The sequence below is a fragment of the Octopus sinensis genome, unplaced genomic scaffold, assembly GCF_006345805.1.
Source record: "Octopus sinensis unplaced genomic scaffold, ASM634580v1 Contig16930, whole genome shotgun sequence".
In the NCBI taxonomy this organism is placed as follows: Eukaryota; Metazoa; Mollusca; class Cephalopoda; order Octopoda; family Octopodidae; genus Octopus; species Octopus sinensis.
In genome coordinates, this window is record NW_021834685.1 from 1 (window position 1) to 7,012 (window position 7,012).

At 29.6% G+C, this 7,012-nt stretch overlaps 1 long non-coding RNA gene and 1 other non-coding gene across 3 annotated transcripts; both read left to right on the forward strand.

Moving 5' to 3' along the window:
- The first annotated feature begins 3,438 nt into the window (after positions 1-3,438).
- Trnae-cuc lies at positions 3,439-3,510 on the forward strand. The gene has a single exon. It is a non-coding gene; the product is annotated as a tRNA-Glu (tRNA).
- A 2,732-nt stretch (positions 3,511-6,242) lies between these two features.
- Positions 6,243-6,800, forward strand: LOC115230964. 2 transcript variants are annotated; one of them, XR_003883474.1, is made up of 4 exons: positions 6,243-6,256; positions 6,355-6,470; positions 6,503-6,623; positions 6,658-6,800. It is a non-coding gene; the product is annotated as an uncharacterized LOC115230964 (long non-coding RNA). The 2 variants fall into 2 exon arrangements; XR_003883473.1 differs by lacking the exon at positions 6,243-6,256 and adding an exon at positions 6,289-6,311.
- The last annotated feature ends 212 nt before the right edge of the window (positions 6,801-7,012 follow it).

A 7,012-nucleotide genomic window follows, 5' to 3' on the forward strand; every position in this document is an offset into this window, starting at 1 on the left:
TTAATGGATTTATAAATCATTTATGAATAGATCTTAAAAAGCGTGTGCTAATTTTTGTTTTCTTGTGTTTATTTTTAGTTGTACATTTTTGTAATATTATATTTTTTTCTTGGTTATGATGATTTTATGGTCCGTGTTATGAATTGTGATTATTATCCATATCTGAATTTAGAAAATAACAATTTGGTAAGGTTGTAGGTTATATATGTCTTTAAAATTCATATTCTAAATAGTATCCTTAGAGGCCTTTTTATGTAATTCTACCCAATACGTGGGTATTAGGTCATTATATTACTCAACGGTATACTATGATTTTAAACATTTTATACTATTTTTATATGTTTTATTTCTATTATTATTTATTAACTCCAAGATCACCGAGAAAGATAGGTCAGAACTAACTAATTAGGTGATCCCTGCTTCCAACAACAGCCGTACTCTCCTTGCATGATCTTCTGATGACCCGACCGTTAAAATATTTTTAGACTATGAAAGATTTTAAAAAAGAATTAATACTTGTGTTTCCAACAAGAAAGCGGCTCGTCTAAATAAGAAAATTTTTTTTAATTCTAGCAATTTAACCGATGCATAATTGATAGAAGATGGAAGGGCTAAAACGGTGTACAATTTGAACATAGATTAATTGTTTTTCCTGTCCAGATACTACAATTTAAAAAATGTTAAAATCAATCATTCTGAAAATTTAACACAACGAAATTAATTATTTTTCAAGAATTTACTTTACAAAAATTTACAGTAGATAAAATAATTGTCGTTCACAATTAAAGTTTTTAAAATAAGAAAACTATCGGGATAAGTTTAAAATAGTGTTAGGATATTTTAAAATGCAATGCAGTAAAATTTATGTAGAGTTCGTTTTTCATTAATCCCAATTGATTATAGGAAAAAGCTTTTTATCGGTAGTTTCATTAATGATAATCATGAATAAACATAATTGGGTGTAAGGGAATTTATCAGTTTTATTATTTTTATTTTTTTCTCCCCTTATACAATATTCCTCAGTTCTATAAAATCAATTTATTTTTTTTTTTTATTTCAGTAATTTTTTCGGAAATTAAGTTCTTTAATTGCGTTTCATTTTGAGCTTCAGCTCTTATAACTAAATTTTTCCAAACAGAGAAAATATTTTCGATGGAACTGAGGAAGGGTGAATAAGGGGGAAGAAAAAATAAAATAATTAAAACTGATAAATTCCCTTACACCCAAATTATGATGTATTCATGCATTATCAGTAATGAAAACTACCGATAAAAGCTGCTTTTTCCTAATAATTAATTTGGGATTCATGAAAAACGAACTCTACATAAATGTTAACTGCATTGCATTTATAACATATCCTAACACTATTTTAAACTTATCCCGATAGTTTTCTTATTTTTAAAAAACTTTAATTGTGAACGACAATTATTTTATCTACTGTAAATTTTTGTAAAGTAAATTCTTGAAAAATAATTAATTTCGTTGTGTTAAATTTTCAGAATGATTGATTTTAACATTTTTTAAATTGTAGTATCTGGACAGGAAAAACAATTAATCTATGTTCAAATTGTACAACGTTTTAGCCCTTCCATCTTCTATCAATTATGCATCGGTTAAATTGCTAAAATTAAAAAAAAAATTTCTTATTCAGACGAGCCACTCTCTTGTTGGAAACACAAGTATTAATTCTTTTTTAAAATCTTTCATAGTCTAAAATATTTAAATCGGGTCATAGAAATATAAAGATAATGTTGGAAGAAAACATTAGTTAGTTTACATCCGATTGGAGTTAATAATAATAATAGAAATAAAACATATAAAAATAGTATAAAATGTTGAAAATCATAGTATACCGTTGAGTAATATAATGACCTGATACCCACGTATTGGGTAGAATTACATACAAAGGCCTCTAAAGGATACTATTTAGAATATGAATTTAAAGACAGTATATAACCTACAACCTTAACAAAATTGTTATTTTCTAGAGTTCAGATATGGATAATAATCACAATTCATAAACACGGACCATAAAATCATCATAACCCAAAGAAAAAAATATAATATTACAGAAATGTACAACTAAAAATAGAGACACAAGAAAACAAAATTAGCACATGCTTTTAAGATCTATTTATAAATGATTTATAAATCCATTAATTATAAAAGTAAATTTAATAACAAAAATGAATTAATAAAATCGAAATTCCAAAATACACATTTTTGTTTATCTACTTTTATTTGCACTTTCGGCTTACTTTTGTTCAAAAATCATTTTTCAAATTTTTATTAAATAAGAGAGATCACATATATTAGTAAACAATTTTAAAAACCAAAAGAACTTCAATTCATAATCATATCCAGTACAGTTTGGAAGACTATTAGACTGCCTCGTTTTTATTATGTGGGAGTACTAACCTCTGAGTTCTTGCCTGTAAAAAACGTTTTGTCGGCAACATTTTTATCATTGATATAATCTTTGTTTAAGGAGTTCAGAAAAACATTTATTAGCAGGTCTTGGCTAATGGAGAGACGGTTTTTGGTCTGCGGTTGGACGTCTTTCTCTGAAACCGCTATGACTAAGGGACAGAAAACGTTAAGCGACAACTCGTCTACAAAGAAAAATATTTTAAGGGTAAATAGAATAAAATTAAAAAAATTACTTATTATTCTGAACTTTTAAAGCAAATCAAACCATTAATTAGCTAAAAATAGCAATCTACTTCAAATTCATAAAAATTTTCACATGCTATTCTCAGTTCAAGTTCCTTTTTGCAGTCTGTTGCAGACACTTCAAGATACCTTCCTGACTTAATTTGTGTCATTTTCACAAAAAGTCTTTGTTTTTCGCTGGCCAAAACATTGACAAAAGCTGCCAAATTTGGGTGCCATTCCAATGAATTGGTTGTCCTAGGCATTGACTTTAATACCCGATGAAAATAACTCCAAAAACTGAGGTCATAAGATGGGTCAGCAATAAATTGTTTTTTAGAATACAATTTTTCTATCTGTATTATACAAATAGTTCCGGTGTAGTAAAAGTTTGCTACCTCTTGTCGCCAAATAAATTTAGGCGAGTTGTCGCCTAACTCGCCAAACTCGCCTTGATAAGATTGAGCACGATCAGTAAAGAAGTCTATTAATCATCAACGTATAGACTTGGCGATTGGAACGCAAAGTCAGGCACACGTCGTAGTACAGAAACCTTTATTAGACAACGTTAAAGAATATAAAAACCTGCCGTAAACCATATTGCCTAATTTCTACAATACGCTCGGGCTTTTCTTATGCAACATGGCTTTTGAACACTCTGCTCGGCACAAATCTAGATGGACGGTAATGAGACGTGACGAAAATGGGAACTACGCGCCCATCTATTAAATATGCTGGAGAAACGAATATCAGTAAATTGTCATGAGTATAAATTATTATAAATAATCCTCTATGGTCCAATGGCTAGGATATCCGCCTCTCACGTGGATGGTCCGGGTTCGATTACCGGTGGAGGAATATTTTATTTAAAAAAGTTGTAAGTGTTTTACTCTTAAATTTTACTTAATATGTAAATGCAGAATGAATTCCTACCTCAATCTCATTTTGTAATTTCACTCAACTTGATCTCAGAATTACATCTTTACACTGGTGTATCAGCCCTAGCTCGTTTGCAAGAAGGTCATCTCACGTGGATGGTCCGGGTTCGATTCCCGGTGGAAGAGATCATACTTCCTTCTTCACTTTTACTGTCTGCAAACGATCTAGACACGTGATACCCATTTCAACAATAAAAATTTCCTCAGTCACCTTATCGGGGCCCACAATATCGTGTTTTTGTGCTGGACAACAATTTAAATTTATACCTTCGAGTTCTCAGACACAAATTAAACTCTATTGGTTCGCAACTTTCTGGACCCCCTCTAACAATACTTATTACAGTCCAGAGATGAAGGGACCTCAGCACCTCGTTATGCCTTCATGTGTAATCATGTTACAGCATATTTGTGGTTAAATGATTAACGGTCATTGCCTTACTTTTAAAGTGGTTACAATGTTTCCGTTAACTATTAAAAAAATTTTGTCTTGAAAGTATAAGAATAACCCTTCTGCTGAAGGAGAGTTATTCCCATACTTCAACCACGTAGATGACGATACGTGCAGGTTGTCTTACTGCTAAAGAGAGTTTTCTGAAGGAATTTAAGTTGTTTTCTGTGCCAAGTACAAATGGAGAGAAATCTCGTCCATTATCTCGTTATTCTGATTTCCAGGTTAATCAGAAATTGATATATTAGCACATTGCAATTGATAATAGAACAAAAATCAACGATATGCCGAAAGTTTTAGTTTCAAAGAATTCGCAATCTACATTACTAAAATGGTTGAGAGTTCCGATTCTCTTGTATTGAGAAAGCTGAATTGAAGATAAAATACTAGAAAGTTTGATATTTGCTGATTGAAATTAAACTCAACACAATTTGAATCTCTTTGGACGTAATAAATTATATAGTTTACTGTCACTTACGATTTATGATGCAAGACATAGCGAGGTTGCTACTGTAATCTCTAAATGCCTTGATTTTCAGGTTAATTATTAATTTTAACAAGTTTATTCTAAACTTGCGACTAAACCTGTATTTACACCTATTATTGCTTATGGACCGATACATCGTAGATCTCGTCAATTAAAGGCGATATCTTGCACAAAATTAAAATTATTCCTGGGTTATTGTAAATTATTTATTTTTGAATATAATCAACAGATACTTGTTTTAATTGACTCTTTCTAAATTCGGTATAGTAGAAGGTGCCGTTAGCAAATCTACAATATGAGATTTGCCAAATCCTGAATAGAATCTTTTGCATAATTAATTCTTCCGATTATTCTACAAACCGAAATTGTAAAAAAATTGTATCAAACATGATTTTATTTTCAGAAAGCTGTCTGATGCCGGAATGCAATTTTAGTCTTTTATGAGCAAATACATTTAGAAGGAAAAAAATTAACACAAAAATATATTCTATTTTAATGTAGCTTCACGGATCAAAAGACAGTTACTTTTAAGAATGGCGATACTGGCCTTCTAAATAAACCAGATACTAAATCAAAAATTTTAATTAACATTTTTAATAAATTTTATTGCTAAAAATAGTTTGGTTAGCAAGAATATGACAAATAATTAATGAATAGACTAAGGCAGTTTAGGTCTAAAACTGCTAGGTCTGGTTAACCATTTTCCGTGAATTTTTAAAGAAAATCGTGAAGCGCTACTCATTTTTGTTTTGACAATATGTTAGTTTGCGGAAAATAGCGATATCTAAAATAATAAAGAGAAATTAATAATTTCAGATGTTTACAGAAGAGATCAACAAAAGAAGTTCAGGAAGAAAAATTAATTAGTCAAATTATCTTTCAATTTAGACTCATAATTAGTTCTCTATGTTCCAGTGATAGAGATATCAGCCTCTCACGTAGATGGCCCGAGTTCGATTTCAAGTGGAGGAATCTTGTATTAATCAAGTCGTTTGATGTTTGTTAATTAAGTTACATTCAAATGAAATTTACTTCATATGTGAATGCACTTCTCTCCATATCCTTTTGTCAGTTTACTTAAGTTAATTTCAATGAAAGCTAAATGAGATGTATCGAAAGATTCCTTAGACTCAATGTATCGCCAATGTGGCTGCACTCTTGAAAGAGTTTGTTGTAATTGTTTCCATACGCACTCGGAAAAAGACCTTTTAACTTTTTAGAGCATCTCAGTAACAATCTTATGAGTCAAAAGCCTGACAATTAAGTCAACCCATTCTACATTTCTGGAATAAATAAAATAAAACTAATAAAACAAATTACAAATTGATTTAACAAATTTTTTTTATAAATAAAGTATTTATCATAAAAATTTCTCGATTCAAGGAAAAAATTAATTAGCATCCGATATTCCGTTAGTGCAAAAAATAATAATAATTCTAACTTCAAGTATTTAAATATAATGAAATACAAAATTTTGTCATAAAAAATCTGTTCTGCAGTAAAAGTAGAAAGGCGAAATATGAAATTGACAATTATTCGGTTAAAATTATTTTATTACTATATTTTTAATCTATGTCTGTTATTTGGTCTTCCACTTAAAAAACTAACCGTTTTAAAACTTATAAAGGATATAAATTCTATAGTTAAGAAAATGCATTTAAGTTTAATTAAATATTATTTCTATCAAATATTATTTAAATAAATTACCATTTTACACGTCGACATTTTAATGTATACGCATGCCGATATAATGATTTAATTTAGGAAGAACTTGCTTTCTCGCAATGTTTTAATTTAAACAAAATAAACCTAAACTTAAACTATTTTAGTTAATAAGAAGATTGTCAATGTCTGGCTGTTTCAACTCAATTACCGATGGGAACCAAGTATCTACCATGTTGGCAAAAGAAACTCCAAACATAAAAATCCTCTATTTTACCGCACCGTATATTAGGACTAATTAATTACTCTAATTAGTTGGTGTGGTCCCTGCAGGCAGTTTAGTCCTGTCTTTGAGGAGTATCATCGGAATAATTCATTTTTTGACGTGGCCAAGATTGACATTGATAATTTTTCTGCTTTGGCAGAAACATATGAGGTTTTATATCTATAATTGGAATTTGAAAACTCAGATAACAAGCATTCCGACGGTCATTATCTTTAAGGGTAAAGACAAGGAGAAAACCATTATTGGTGCTACTGTCGACAAAGTCAAAAAGGCGTTAGAAAACTACTCTTAAATTAATTTTTAAGTTTTTGATCACTTGGTTTCATATTTTTTGGGTTTTATTTTTTATTGTATTGTTGAATGTACACGTTTGTTCTTGTCATGTTGTGTTTAGTCTATCTCTGAGCAGTTATTGTTAGTTTGTTTGAATAGATCATTTCCGTATATTTATTAATCTAAGTACAGACATAATGTAAAAGTAGTTTATAAAATAGAAATTAAGGGTTAGCCTTTATCAAAATTTTTTTTGATAATAATCG